This window comes from Marmota flaviventris, chromosome X (genome assembly GCF_047511675.1).
Source record: "Marmota flaviventris isolate mMarFla1 chromosome X, mMarFla1.hap1, whole genome shotgun sequence".
Classification (NCBI taxonomy): domain Eukaryota; kingdom Metazoa; phylum Chordata; class Mammalia; order Rodentia; family Sciuridae; genus Marmota; species Marmota flaviventris.
Genome location: NC_092518.1, coordinates 44093692 through 44108252, shown reverse-complemented (window position 1 = coordinate 44108252; position 14561 = coordinate 44093692). Strand labels below are relative to the sequence as shown.

The 14561-nt window shown below is 38.6% G+C and overlaps 1 long non-coding RNA gene across 1 annotated transcript in view; it reads left to right on the top strand.

Moving 5' to 3' along the window:
* Positions 1 to 14215, top strand: part of LOC139703300 (uncharacterized) — a 30326-nt gene extending 16111 nt beyond the window's left edge. Inside the window, exon 2 of the long non-coding RNA XR_011705701.1 lies at positions 13946 to 14215. This is a non-coding gene — a long non-coding RNA (uncharacterized lncRNA). The remainder of the gene's footprint in view (positions 1 to 13945) is intronic.
* The last annotated feature ends 346 nt before the right edge of the window (positions 14216 to 14561 follow it).

Here is a 14561-nt window from a genome sequence, read left to right as displayed (position 1 = left end):
ATCATTAACAAGAGGCAAAAAGAGTGGTCAAGGCAGTAAACTACCACAGCAGCTAACTCCCACTGGATCAAATAAGCCACCAAGATAGGCATGCCATTCACCCCCAGGTGTGCTATCCACTCCCAGGCTTTCCCTCTCCTGGCCTCTTTTCCATTTTTCTCTTCTAATCATAATAGATCTATACAATTTGGGCTTATAAAAGCTTAGGTATTTTACCTTGATTCTACTCAACACAGCTGGGGAAATGACAGGCAGATTTTAAAAAATCAAGAATCTCTCAAGTTTACAGGATCAAAATACCACTTGTGTTTAGCCCGAAGTCCTTCTTCACAAGATGTCACACTTTATTCTCTGGACAAATATCTCCCAAACCTTTCCCCAAATGAAGTTCACAAGAGCCATCTATCTCTGTTCTTGATTTCTTTTTTTTTTCCACTTGGGACTGGATTTGCCCATTATAACTTCAACAGTAAACATGCCATGAGACAGGGGTGTGGTTCCTACAAATGAAGATACCTGAAATAGATTTATTCATTTCAATTTTACATGAAACTTTTCTACTCGCTCAGATTCCAACTATATTTTCAGCTTGGTAAATTTTGCAGTCCTGGGGCTTGAGAATATTGGCAGTCTTTTCTTCCTATCTTATCTGTCTCTCATATTTTACTGATCAAGAGTTTTCCCACTAAATACATTAATTTAGTCATTTCAAAAAATTGTGTGTGTGTGTGTGTGTGTGTGTGTATGTGTTGCTGAGAATTGAACCCAGGGCCTCGTGTGTGCCCTGCAAGCACTCTACCAGGTGAGCTACATCTCCAGCCCCCCTTATTTTAAGACAAGGCCTCACTATATTGTTCAGGCTGGCCTTGAACTCCTGGGATCAAATGATCCCCGTGTCTTAGCCTCCTTTGTAGGTGGGACTATCTGTGCATACTAGTTCACTGCTCCTCTTGACTTCTTCTAACATAAAATGCAGCAATCTTTTTTTTAAAGAGAGAGAGAGAGAGAGAAAGGAGAGAGAGAGAAATTTTTAATATTTATTTTTCAGTTTTCGGTGGACACAACATCTTTATTTTATATTTATGTGGTGCTGAGGATCAAACCCAGCGCCCTGCACATTCCAGGCAAGTGCACCACCACCTGAGCCACATCCCCAGCCCAAAATGCAATCTTTAAGTATGTTGCTGGAGTCCTAGGCTAGAGGCCTGACTCTGGGGGTACCAACAAGTGAGATCTAGTCATTCACCCTAAAAAACAAGCAGAAAAGGTAATAGGGGAAATTTTAAAATAAATATAGCTGTAATGGGACAGCAATGTGAGATCCAGTGTCTCAGCCCTGTCTTCAGGTTATTGTCAGGAGCTTTAGATTAAATTAGAGGAAGACCTGAGGCAGGAGGAAAGAGGTATACATGAGTAAGCAGTCTTGGTCAAACTGTGATCTGGTTGATCATTCTCTCAGTTACTGGTTCTGCAAGGTAGCTCCTAGCTCTGAAGAAGTCTTTATTGCTTGAGGGGACAATTTCCACTTGTTGCTCAAAATGCTTATCAGATCTGTGATCCTGGAAGGGAGTCATTGGGTTCCTAGGAGATGATTGCTCATGCTGGTGAGAAGGGGAGGCAGTCTCAGTTTGTGGTGCTATGCCTGCTTCCTGATGTTCAAAAGGTGAAGACCTTCTAGAAAGTGAATGAAGACTTCTAGGTACCACTCCAGGAGTCTGAGACAGAATGCTCCATGTCTTACCTCAGCCCTGAAGGGAGAGGAGATAGGTTAGGTAAATTGAAGGCTAGTAAATTTTGTATTACCCATTTTATTTTAGATGAACACTATTTTAATGATTAACATGTTCATGTGCAGAGCTGAGCAGGGACCTGAAGAAAATATAAAATGAAGGCAGAGATGCCAAGCTCTGTCATGCTTTTTGTTACTCATTGAGCATCTGCAGGTCTAAATGAAGAGTCACTGCCTAAATCCCTGTTAAAGCATAGTTAACAATACATCTGTACCTTTAAAAACTAGTCAATTATATCTTGTTAGTTAAAGCTGTATGTTTTCCAACTTACCATCAAGAGAAAAATCTAAATGACTTTCAATTTGTTTAAATAAATTATGACACATCCATACAATATTGTCATATTCAAACATTAGTAAATAACTAAAGATTATCTAAAATATACAAATACAAGAGAGATAAAATGTATTAAGGATTATTTAGAATATTATCTCCATGTTATTTTTTAAAAATAAATATGAGAGCCTCTAGCTAAAAATGACTCATGTTGCTTTTAGTTAGAAATGACTTGTGTCAGGCAGTCTTCAATACTCCTTCCTTCAAAATATCATTTAAATTGCTATTAGTAGGCAAGCCACTTCTGTTTCAGAAGTAGAGTGTCACAACAAACCATTGTGGCAATTGTATCAGCTAAGACAAAACCTTGATAAGTTTTTAAAAAAACACCAAAAGTTCACTTTATATATATATATATATATATATATATATATATATATATATATATATATATATATATATTTTTATTTTTTTTTTTTTTTTTTTGGTGCTGAGGATTGATCCCAGGGCCTCATGCATGAAAAGCACATGCTGTACTACTGAGCTATTTATATAGAACACCCAAAGTACACATTTTTAAAGGCAGAAAAGAACCATGGATAGAAAAAGGGAAAAGCAGCTAAATTATATGGCAAGTCAAATCTTTGCTTGGTGAGCAGAGATCAGTAGCCATTAGAGTTATGTGCTGTGTCTGTGCAATGGTGAACAGAGTACCAGAACAAGAATATACAAAAGGACTTTGCTTGGTTAAGAAAAATCCAGTAGAACTTTTTAAGAGCATGAAGAGGGCTTCACACATTGGTGAAGGGGAGCAAACAATGGATAGTAATAAGGTAATAAGGTAAGTTTGATAAGCGTCAAGGCTCAGATTTCTTTTCATATGGATATTCAACTGATCCAACACCATCTATTGAAAAGATTTTCCCTGAATACTTCTGATGTGTGTTCAGAAATACTCAGAGCATCATTCCTACACCTGAAAACAACAAGAAAAAGCAGACAAACTGAAAAAAAAAATTAATGACATTTTTTGGAACTCTACAGAGAATTGTTTTCATGGAAAACATTCAACATGAAATTCAGTGAAAGGCACCTATTGCAGGTACAAGAAGGTTCTGAGAATTTGTTTACTTGGGCTAGGCAATGCCTGGATACCACATAAACCACTAAGAAGGCTAAATTAGAAAATTTCAAGAAATGTCTAAAGGATGATTGTAAGCTTCCAGGGAAATATGAAGTCCTTGGAGGGGTTTCACAACAGTATCTGAGCTTTTCCTCCAGGAACCCCATTAGATACCCATGAAAAGGATGAGAGGATCCTTATAATGAACACAGTGGTGCTTTCTGGGAGAGAGAAAGAGCACCCCTTGCCCAAATCCTGACAGATACAACTTTCCTGTTTCCCTTACAAAAGGCTTAATCCAGCCAGGTGTGCCTGTGCATACCTGTAATCCCAGTGACTCTGGAGTCTGAGGCAGGAGGATGGTGAGTTCAAATCTAGCCTCAGCAATTTAGCAAGACCCTGTCTCAAAATTTAAAAAGGGATGGGGATGTGGCTCAGTGATTAAGTTCCCTTGGGTTCAATCCCTGATACAAAAAAAAGGCTTAATCTGCATAGGAAAGGATATTAAAACTACAAACAGGGGAGCTCTGGTAGAAAATAAGTCTGGCTGGACAAGAATATGGGAAAAACAAAAGAAAAGAAGCAATGCTCCTGAGGGAGGAGGAGTAGAAGATTCCAGATCCTGTATTACCTCTAGAAGAGTGCAGGGACATTTGTAAAGGCCTTATTTATTTGTCCCAGGTTCAAAGCACCTATCTAAAACAGGCTTAATCATAACATCAGAGAACATCACCTCCTCCTTCCCTGCTACCATAGTAACAAGACTTGAATATATACAACAGATGAAAGAGTAGCAAGAGATGCCTTCTGAGTGAGACAGCACAAAGGGAAGATGCAAAGAAAATGGGGAAAACAAAAATAAGGTATCAGTGTAGCAATTTTAAATATCTGGTTCATGCAAGGTAACCATCACAACATACTTTAAACCTAGCCTGACTCTTGACTACATTAGCAACCCCCCCCATAATGAATTCTAGCAAAACTGAAAACCATATTGATTTCTAAGCATAGAAAATAATATTTATGTTGTATATTCTGTCCTGTATACATGTCCTGCTTTCAACAAAAAACATAAAATATGCCACAAATTTTAAAAACCCACATTCTGACAAGATAAAATGATCATTAGTGCAAGATCCAAGTATGAAATATATGTTGTAATTATCATACAGGGGATGAAAGTAACATTAATAGTTCAAAGTCTAACAAGAAGGGTAGAAAATTCAAAATCAGATTATTTTAGCAGAGAGATTAAAAATGATGAGAATGGGTCAACTGTAAATGGTAGAAATGAAAAACATCATAGCAAAGATGAAAAATGCTCCCAATGAAAACTCAACACAGCCAAGGGAAGAATTGGTGAACTTGGCAAAATGTCATTGAGAGCTTTGTAAACTGAAACAGTGAAAGAATGAAGAGTGAAAAGAAAAACAGAACAGAGCTTTCAACATCTGTTGGACAATCAAGTGGGTTAACATATGCACAACTGGAATTGTAAAAAAGAGAAGAGTCATGGGATATAGTTAAATAATAGCCCATAATTTTCCAAAATTAATGACAGATTAAAAAAAGCTTCCACAAATCATAGGATTTTAGAAAATATCAAGCAGGATAAATACCAAGATAAAAACCACATTTAGTTTATCAAACAAAAATTTGGGGGAATTAGAGAAAAACAGAAAATATTGAAGGTGGCTAGTGGATGGGAAGTGGTACATTACTGCAAAAGAAATAATAATAATTGTAATGGACTTCTTCTCAGAAATCATGCAAGCTAGAACACAATAGAGTGGCACATTTCAAGGGTTGAAAAAAAACCCTTGAAAAAGAAAACCCAGAATTCTATGCCCAGTGAAAATATCCCTTAAAGAAATAAAGGCTGGGCTGGGGAATGTAGCTCAGTTGATAGAGCACTTGCCTAGAATGTGGAAGGCCCTGGGTTTGACCCTCAGCGGTGCAAATAAGTAAATAAAGGCTTTCTCAGATAAATAAAAAATAAGAGCATTTATTACTGGCAGACTACTTGTAGAAATATTAAAGGAAACTCTTCAGGTAAAAGGAAAGTGACATAGATCAGAATCTTGGATCTACACAAAGAAATGTAGAACACTGAAAATGAAATAATTGAAAGTAAAATACAATCTTACTTTTCTTATATTTGCTCTAAAATATAATTTAAAGCACTAATAGTTTTAAAACACCATGTGTTTATATCTTAGCTAAAAATGAAATGTAAAATACAATGTCATAAGGTAAAAGGGTGAAATGGGGAATATACCATTAGAAGGTTCTTATGTTACACAATAATTGGGGTAATAATATTTAAAATTGGACTCAGATTAGGTTTAAAAGGACATTGAAAATGCAAGAACAACCACACAAAAATGTTGAAATGAGATGTGATAATTCAATAGAGCATATAAAAGTAATCATAAGATCAATTAAACCCAGAGAAGGCAAGTAAAAGAAAAAAAAAGAAGACAAATAAGTTCTAAAAATATTATAGGTTTTAAGCTGGGCACAGTGGCATACACCTGTCATCTTAGTGACTAGGGAGGTTGAGACAGGAGGATTGAGAGTTCAAAGCCAGCCTCAGCAATTTAGCAAGACCCTGCCTCAAAATTTTAAAAAAGGAGGGCTGGGGATGTGGCTCATTGGTTAAGCACCCCTGGTTCAATCCCTGGTATACAAAAAAAGGATTATATATTTTAATCCTTGTCTCAAAAGAAAAAAACAAAAAGTGCCCCTGGGTTCTATCCAGAGTACCAAAAAATTTTTAAGAGAATAGGACTGATACAAAATATATTCTGCATAATATGAAAGAAAACAACTAAACAAAACAAGCTGGGTTTTTTGCCTACTATACTCTCAATACAGATCACTTCTTTTTTTTTTCCACAATTTTTTTCTGGTACCAGGGATTGAACCCAAGGGTACTTAACCATTGAGCCATAGCCCTATCTTTTTAAAAATATTTTATTTTGAAACAGGGTCCTGCTAAGTTGTAAGTTACTCAGGGCCTTGCCAACTTGCTGAGGCTGACTTTGAACTTGTGATCCTCCTGCTTCAGCCTCCCCTCCTGAGCCACTGGGATTACAGGTGTGTGCTATTGCACCCTGCTCTACTTTTTTTATTGCTAAATTACAGTTATACATAATGATGGGATTTGCTGTTACATATCCATTCATGTACAAAATAAATAATATAATTTGGCCAATATCATTCCCTAGCACCTCCCCTCCTTTTTTTCTCACACCTTTGCCCCTTTCCTCTAATGATCTCCCTTTGATTTTTGTGAGATTTCCCCTCTTAACACTTTTCTTTTCCTTTTTCCTCTCTACCTTCCACATATGAGAAAAAACACACAACCCTTGACCTTTTCAGTTTGACTTTCAATGCAGATCACTTCTGTGACCAGCTGTAAGTTTCCCAACATACCAAGTAATCCTTCTACGAACACTAATCATGTGTGTTCTAATTTAATTCAATACTGACACTATTTATCTAGAGTCAGTCACATCCGACAGGTTAAGGGTGGAGTCCCACAAGACTGCCTTCTACTTCAGATGCCAATCACAAGTTTGGGCTTCCAAAATTCTGACCAATCAAGTATAAAGAAAAGAAGCACTGCTCCTGAGGGAGGAGGAGTAGAAGATTCCAGATCCTGTATTACCTCTAGAAGAGTGCAGGGACATTTGTAAAGGCCTTATTTATTTGTCCCAGGTTCAAAGCACCTATCTAAAACAGGCTTAATCATAACATCAGAGAACATCACCTCCTCCTTCCCTGCTACCATAGTAACAAGACTTGAATATATACAACAGATGAAAGAGTAGCAAGAGATGCCTTCTGAGTGAGACAGCACAAAGGGAAGATGCAAAGAAAATGGGGTTCAATCATTTGAAGAGCAGTTCGCAGAACTCATTTTAATTTACTCACATTTAGTGGTTTATTATAAAGAACATTACAAAGGACACAAATAAATGGATGGAAGGTACACAGGGCAAAGTATGGAGAAAGAGATGTGGAGCTTCCATGCCCTCTCAGAGCATGACATATGCCTATGTACAAACTCCATCTGGAAGTCCTCTGAGCCCAGTCCTCTTGATTTTTTTTTTTTATAGAGGCTCCTTTAGTTAAGTTTGACTGATTAAATCAGTGACCATTGATGATTATTTTAGTCAGCTTTTTCACTGCTGCAACTAAATGACCCGACCAGCACAACTGAGAGGAGGAAGAGTTTATTTAAGGGCTCACAGTTTCAAGGGTCTCAATACATAGACAGTAGGCTCTGTTCCTCGGTGATCACGGTGAGGCAGAACATCATGGTGGAAGAGTGTGGTAGAGGGAAGCAGCTCACATGGTGATCAGAAACCTGACAGAGAGAGGTCTCCAGTTGCCACTTACAAATATATACCCCAAAGCCATGCCCCAATTCCCACTTCTTCCAGCCATACCCTACCACTTCAGTTAATCCCATCAGGGATTAATTCACTGATTAGGTTAAGGTTATGATCTGATCACTTCTCCTCCAAGCCTTCTTGCATTGTCTCACAGGTGAGCTCCTCACATCCAAACCATAACAATGGTCAACTCAATCTGCAGTGTCTCAACCCCCTAAGGAGGTCAGGGGTTGGGGATGAATGTTGGAACTTTCTAATCACAAGGTTTGTTCAGCTGTCAAGCCCCCATCCTGAGGCTTTCCAGAAGTCTCCTTCTGTTAGTCATCCTATTAGCATATGAAATGATGCTTATTGCTTCAGAGACTCCAAGGGTTTTAGGAGCTCTGTATCAAGAACAAGGACAAAAATAAATATATATTTTTATTATAAATTACAATCTCACACATTCTTAAACTATAATTGAATTAAGCTAGAAATCAATAACACAAAATGGAGAAAAAATTCCAAAATACTTGTAAATTGAGATTTCTAAATAAATCATGACTCAGTAAATGAGTCTCAAAGGACAAAAGATGAGACACTTCTCCAAGGAAGACATACAAATGTCTTATACCAATAGGTATATGAAAAGATGCTCAATCTGGGAGGCAGGGAACTGCTGATCTGGACCACACAAGTACTCATACAAGTACTCATGCCATATACCTGGTGGTTTGTCAATGGACCCCCTCCCCATTGACGGGGGAAAATAAGTACAGCATAGTGAGTTTTTCATTACATTTATCTGTTGATTTAAATAACTTCCATTTTTTCTGGAAATACGTCCTTTTTACTTTTTTGGTAGGAAAAAAAAGTACTTTTTAAAAAGCGTGTGATAATGTGACAGTAGGTGGCAACATTTTTGGTATTTTTTTTTAATATTTCTATTTGTTAGAATAAAACATGGTAACACTCCAAAATAGAAAAAAAGAAAGAAATGTTGAATATCATTATCATCAGGGAATGCCCATGGGGTGTCTCCTCATACTTGTTAGAATAGCCATTACCAAATAGACATATAATAAGAAGCACTGGCAAAGATGTGGAGAAATTGGAAACATTGGGCATTGTTGGAGAAAATATAAACTGGTGAAGTTGCTATGGGCAGCAGTATGGTGATACCTCAAAAAATTAAAAATAGAACTACTTGTCACTTCAGGGTATTTATTTGAGAGTATTAGAGTTCCCAGAGAAACAGAACCAATATTTATTTGTTTGTTTATTGGGTGTCTCCAGCCATTATGGAAGCTTAGGATTCCAACAATTGTCATCACCCAGTTGGAAAACTAGAAAAGCTGGTTAGTATAATGCAGTTTGGGTCCAAATGCCTAAAAAACAAGAATTATATCTGAGGGCAGAAGAAGATGGGTGTACCACCTCAAAGAGCAAAAAATCGCTCTTCTTCCACATTTTTTTGCTTGGTTCAAGCCCTCAACAGACTGGATGAGGCCCACACACACTGGTGAGGATGATCTTCCTTACTCAATATTCTCCTCTGGAAACACCCTCACAAACACCAAGAAGTAATGTTTTACAAGCTCTCTTGGCATTCCTTAGCCTAATCATGTTACTTCCAAGTCCCTGACCACCCCCCAAAAAAACATTGACTTCAGCTCATCAGATGCCCATCATAACCTCTCTCTGGACATTTCTCCTTCCAAACAAAATGAATAACCAGGTACATTGTTTGAAGTTCTGCTCACTAGGAAGATTTCTCTTCACCACTATCCTTCATGGATGTCCCAGAAAGTGGCCATGACTGCATATTGTTACAGGGAAGAGGCCTGAGATAGCTGTGAAGGGCCCCCCTCACCCTCATTCATTAAATCATGTCAGAAAGATTTGAGATATATCTCTAAGAATAGCAGACATGTGTTTTTTGAAGGTATGTGAAAAGGGAAAACGGGACACTCTCAAAGGAGAGAGTGGATCTTCTCAGAGAGAAGGATGGTGCACTTCTCCTGTTCTCCAGTTTTATTGATTGTCCTAGGTAAGTGTCCAGAGAGTCTCACCCAGGTCCACCCTTTGTCTTTTGAATGACAGCATAGATGCACATGTACCATCTACATGAGAGGTTGGTGTGATACTCATGGAGTAGGAGTTTTTAAGGAAATTGAGTCCCCCTATTTTTGCATCAGTTTCCTGCCCCTACAATCAGTTTATCACCCTTTGCATAGCCGTCAGCCATCTTTCTTTGTGAGTATCTTAATGTTTTAGTTGCCAGGGTGATTTGGGACACTGTGGTAGTTTTAGGAGGGTTCAGGCAACCTTGTAAGGTATGATATGATCTTCAAACAATAGTTTTTCTTAAGGGGATGTAATTATGGCTAGGGGAGCTTTTAACCTACCAAGTCCCTATATTCCAGGAGCTTATCTGTTAGATAAGGTTCCCTGTGGTTTTCAGTCACCTTTCTTTGTCCTTTCCCTGCTCATGCATTCATGGCTGACTAGCTACCTAATAATACCATGCAGAACTGTCTGTAAAACAGGTCTGAATCTTGTGTTCTGTCAGATGATTGTGGGAACTCTTTAGGAAGCCATAGGTTCAGGATGGAAAACAAAAGGCACTGAAGCAGAAGTGAAGATGTTAGATATTTGGGTCACTTCTTCACATAACTGATTCAGCCCTCTAGGGCCTGTTTAGGATGGATCAAGTATATGCCATTTCCATTTGATCACAGAGTGCTATTGTGCATGCCTAAGTTTATAGCTTGGTGGCTCAATGTAAGGGTAAAAGAAATTGAAGTTAAAGGGTAAAAGACCGGGTGTTGTAAAGTTTCTAAGCTGCAAGGTCTGAGTTAAAATGTAAAGGATTAGGTATTGTTAGGTTCCTATGCTACCTGCAAAACCTGAAATTTCTGTAGCTGTTAAGACAATGCTTGGAACTGCCCAGTAAATATTTCCCCTGACTATTTGGTTGTTTAATAAAGGCTCTGTGTGGTCGCACGAAGGCATTGCAGGGCCTGGACCAATCAGTTTAAATGTAACCCCCTCCTTAGGAATGACCTATCACTCCAGCCTGACCTGTTCCCGCCAATGAATGAACTAATCATGTTTAGGAGTTGTTGTTCAATTTTCCTGCGCCTCATGATGATTTGTTCTGATGTATACAAAGCCCTCCGCCCTCCCCAAAAAGTGTACTTAAGCAGTGCTCAGCCCCTGCTCAGGGCTCTGGCTGCTTTCCCTTCTTGAGTGGGCACGGAGCCCCAGCATGCTGGTTCAATAAATCCCCCTTCTGCCAATTGCATGAGTGGTCACTTGGTGGTCTCTTTCTCCGACGTTTCGCGGGACCCTTACATTTGGTGCGTTGGCCGGGAAAAGCGCATCGCCGGACAAGGAGACCTCCAACGGACTCCTTTAGGGGGTAAGTAAGGCGCCTCTTCCTCTTCTTCTTCCTCCTTTTCTTCTCCTCCTTGTTCTCCTTCTTGTTTTTCCTTTGTGATCGCTTAGAGCTTTTTGGTTTTTGGCTCGATGGAGAGCGTAAGTTCTCAGAGCTTTTTGGTTTTTGGCTCGGTGGAGAGCGTAAGTTCTCAGAGCTTTTTGGCTCAGGTTTGGTTTTTGGCTTGGATTGGTTTGGTTGGGTTGGCAGCGTGGCCGTCAGCGGAGAGTGTAAATTCTCCCTGGCAGTGGTGACAGACGTGTCCTAATCCACAGGCCACTCCTCTTAAGGGACGCCTTAGAGGATTCAGGGGGGGGCGAAAGTGCCCCCAGTTGGTAGAGGGACAAGAGTACCCTCATTTGTACTCTGCTGCCAACCCGTTTGGTTTCGCCGGCAATTCTTTCTCTCAGATTGGATTCACAGTCTGTCTTTAATCTTTGCCTCTAAACTTGTGTTAACCGTTTACTGTTTGTCCTTGTCTCTGTGTCACGTTTGTATTGTCCCTGTCTCTGCCTGAGTAACTCCCAGTATGGGACAAAGCCATTCCACGCCTCTGTCCCTGAAGCCTTTCTTGGTCCCTGCTTCCACTCCGACCCCTTCCCCCAAGATCCTATCACTCAATCCTTCTGCTCCTCCCCCTTTTCCCTCCATTCTCCTTGAGTCACAAGATTGTAGATCTTGGAGTTGTGAATGAACGGGAGCTGCATGATGATCTTTGTGTGTCTTTTTGTCTGTGTCTCTGTTAAGTGTGATGGCATTGTTTTACTTTGTACCGATGCAGAGTCCCAAATTCCAAACAGCCTTAGATGTGTGGAAGTAACTTTAGCTAAATTTTAACCTAATGCTTCTCCTGTGAGGGACCAAAAGTCAATAGAACCGCCAGCTTTTCTGTTCTCACCTTTTACACCTCTCTTAGCTGTGTTTTAAAGAACTTTGATAAACTTTACCCCCCTTTGTTAAGCAAGATTAGGGAAGCAGTGTTTTATTTTCTTCCCATAGTTGGCTTGAGCACGCCCACTGCAGAGGGAAATGCCTGGGGTCTAAAAACTTTGATATCTCGCTTAAACTTTTCTCAAACTCGAAACAACTGCAAGCAGAAGATGAACTTTTTGGGAAGCTGACTACTGAAAAGTTAGGAGATGTGAGAAATGCCTAGTGCCTGGGGTCAAACCAGGCCAGAGGAACTAATCCTATAAGTAAAAGGTGGAACTAAGGGGCTCCCAGCAGCTGCCAAAGCCATTTTGCTTTGGGGAGTCTCCTCCTTCCTTACCTGCACTTTAGGGATTACCCCACCTCTGTTTGCTTAACTAATGAGACAATAAATGCAGTAATGTGTTGATGTTATAGATTGTTTCTTGGGGATAATCTTGGCTAAATGTGTATCTAAAAGATAATTTTTTTATTGTAACAGTTTGGTATCTGAATGGGTTTCTAAAGCATTGCACTATCTTGCAGTTAAAAGTTGGGTTTAAGCAATTGTTTAGTTTGATTTCAGATAGTTCATGCTAGAAAACTTAAATACTTAGGGTAAAAAAAAATTAGAAAGTTTCAATTTTGAACTGGGTAGCCTGAGAAAATTCCACTAGGTATTCCAGTGCATTAACTTGGGCAAAGATAATAAATTATGATATGATATCTGTTCCCCTCAGTGTGTAAGATTCAGAAAAAAAAAGGGGGGGGTGCTAAATTAAAACGTTGGTCTGGCTTATTGAAATGACATTAATTAGCAACAGTCTTGGAAATTTTTAAGGCTTGATTTTGGATATACATGATAAAACTTAATACTACTTTAGGAACTTCAGAACAAAGGAAGCAGCTTAATGATCCTGAGGAAATTTCCTCTGATGGTGGCCTTTATATTATCAGAAAAAGATCCTATTTTCAGTTTTGTGTGGGCAAGTGTTTCTAATGTAAAGAGATATAAAGATATAAAATTTTGAAAATTGTATCTTAAACCTGAAAATTATGACTTATAGCTAAAATGCCTTAGGCATGAGGTTTCTGCTCAGAATTCCAGTTTTCCCAGTTCCTTCCAGACCTCAGCCAGGACTTAAGCTGATATGCAAATAGAAGAAGCTTGGAGCACTCAGCAGGAGACAGATTTCAGGCCCAAGGAAAAAAAAAAAAGGTTAAAGTGTCTTTTTACCTGAACTCAAACTAGACCCCAACCAAAAAGTAAATTATATGGTATTTATTAATTACTGGCCAGTCATCTTTTTAGGACTCTTGCTTTTTCTTAGATTCTGTATTTTTTTTGGAGCTCATGATTTTAATCCCACAGACGGGTTAATGTTTTCTGATCAGTTCTATTTCTGATCAACTGTGGAGTTTTTAAACATTGCAATGGAGATTTCACCTGAAAAAGCCACAAGGGTGTTACACTTGTGTTATGTGTTGTATGTCGGTATGTCTGTATGTGTGTATGTCCATATATCCTGCAGTGATATGACAATTGACAGATGAGGAGCGCTCATAAAAAAATTTAAAAATGGATCCAAATATCTTTGATTCACGTGATTTAAATGGTTCAATTTAAATTGGGTAAACAGATAAAATGATGGTGTCTATAAAATAATCTGCTTAAATTCAGAAATTTACAGATATTGTTTTAAAGTGTGAACAAAAGGAGGTTAACAGATGGAAAAGAAAAACTAGAAAGTTTTAGGTATGGATTTAATAGAGGGAAAATGTGTTTCTGGATAAGAGAGTCTATGTGATTAAGTAATTAAGAGGGTTTAAATAAGTGATAAAAAGGTCTGTGTAAGTTGGTTATATGTGTAAGTTTTTGAGCAAGTAATCTTAAAGAAATTAAAAATTATACAACTATGGTTAAACAACAACTGTTATTTTTCAGTACTTTTCTTGTGCTCTCTTACTCTGCATAATGTTCTTCCAAAACCAATTGCAGAAAGTTTCTAATTAGACTTTCAACCAGCTTCTGCTTAGGCACTACCGGCCTCTGACGACCGATGAACCCCTAGCATCTTCAAGAGAACAGTTCACTCAGTGCTGAAGCTCACTACCAAGCACGATGGAATGCAACAGACATCAGACAGTGGGAGACAACAAGTTTGGAGAATCTCATAATCTGCCATCCTGGATTCATGAGTCTTTATGTCCTTCTGAGCTTCCTCATGGCCCTTGGTCTCTTTTCTGTCAGTCCCCCAGCATGGAACTTCTGCCAAAAATTTACCTTTGCTTTAATCTTTATCTTCATTCTGTTTTTATTCGCTCTGATTTTCTTCAGGTGCTGGTAACGCCAACTTGGCGCCTATCTGGAAGAACTTACTAATAAACGGGTTGCCTGCCACTTATCTAAGCCCTAACATCTCCCCCTTAGTTCTATATAAGCACACAGCTTTTTGCAAGGTTAATTATGGTGCTGTTAATGTGTTCATATCTTCCAGGTATACAAGTCTGTAAGGTAGAAGCTTCAAAAGAACATTATATCGAGCTGGTGTTCTAAAGTTGTATGGTAATTTTAGGCTTAAAAGAAAAAAAAACATGTTGGAGATTTATTCATATCATTTGTGTTCTACAACTGGACTTGT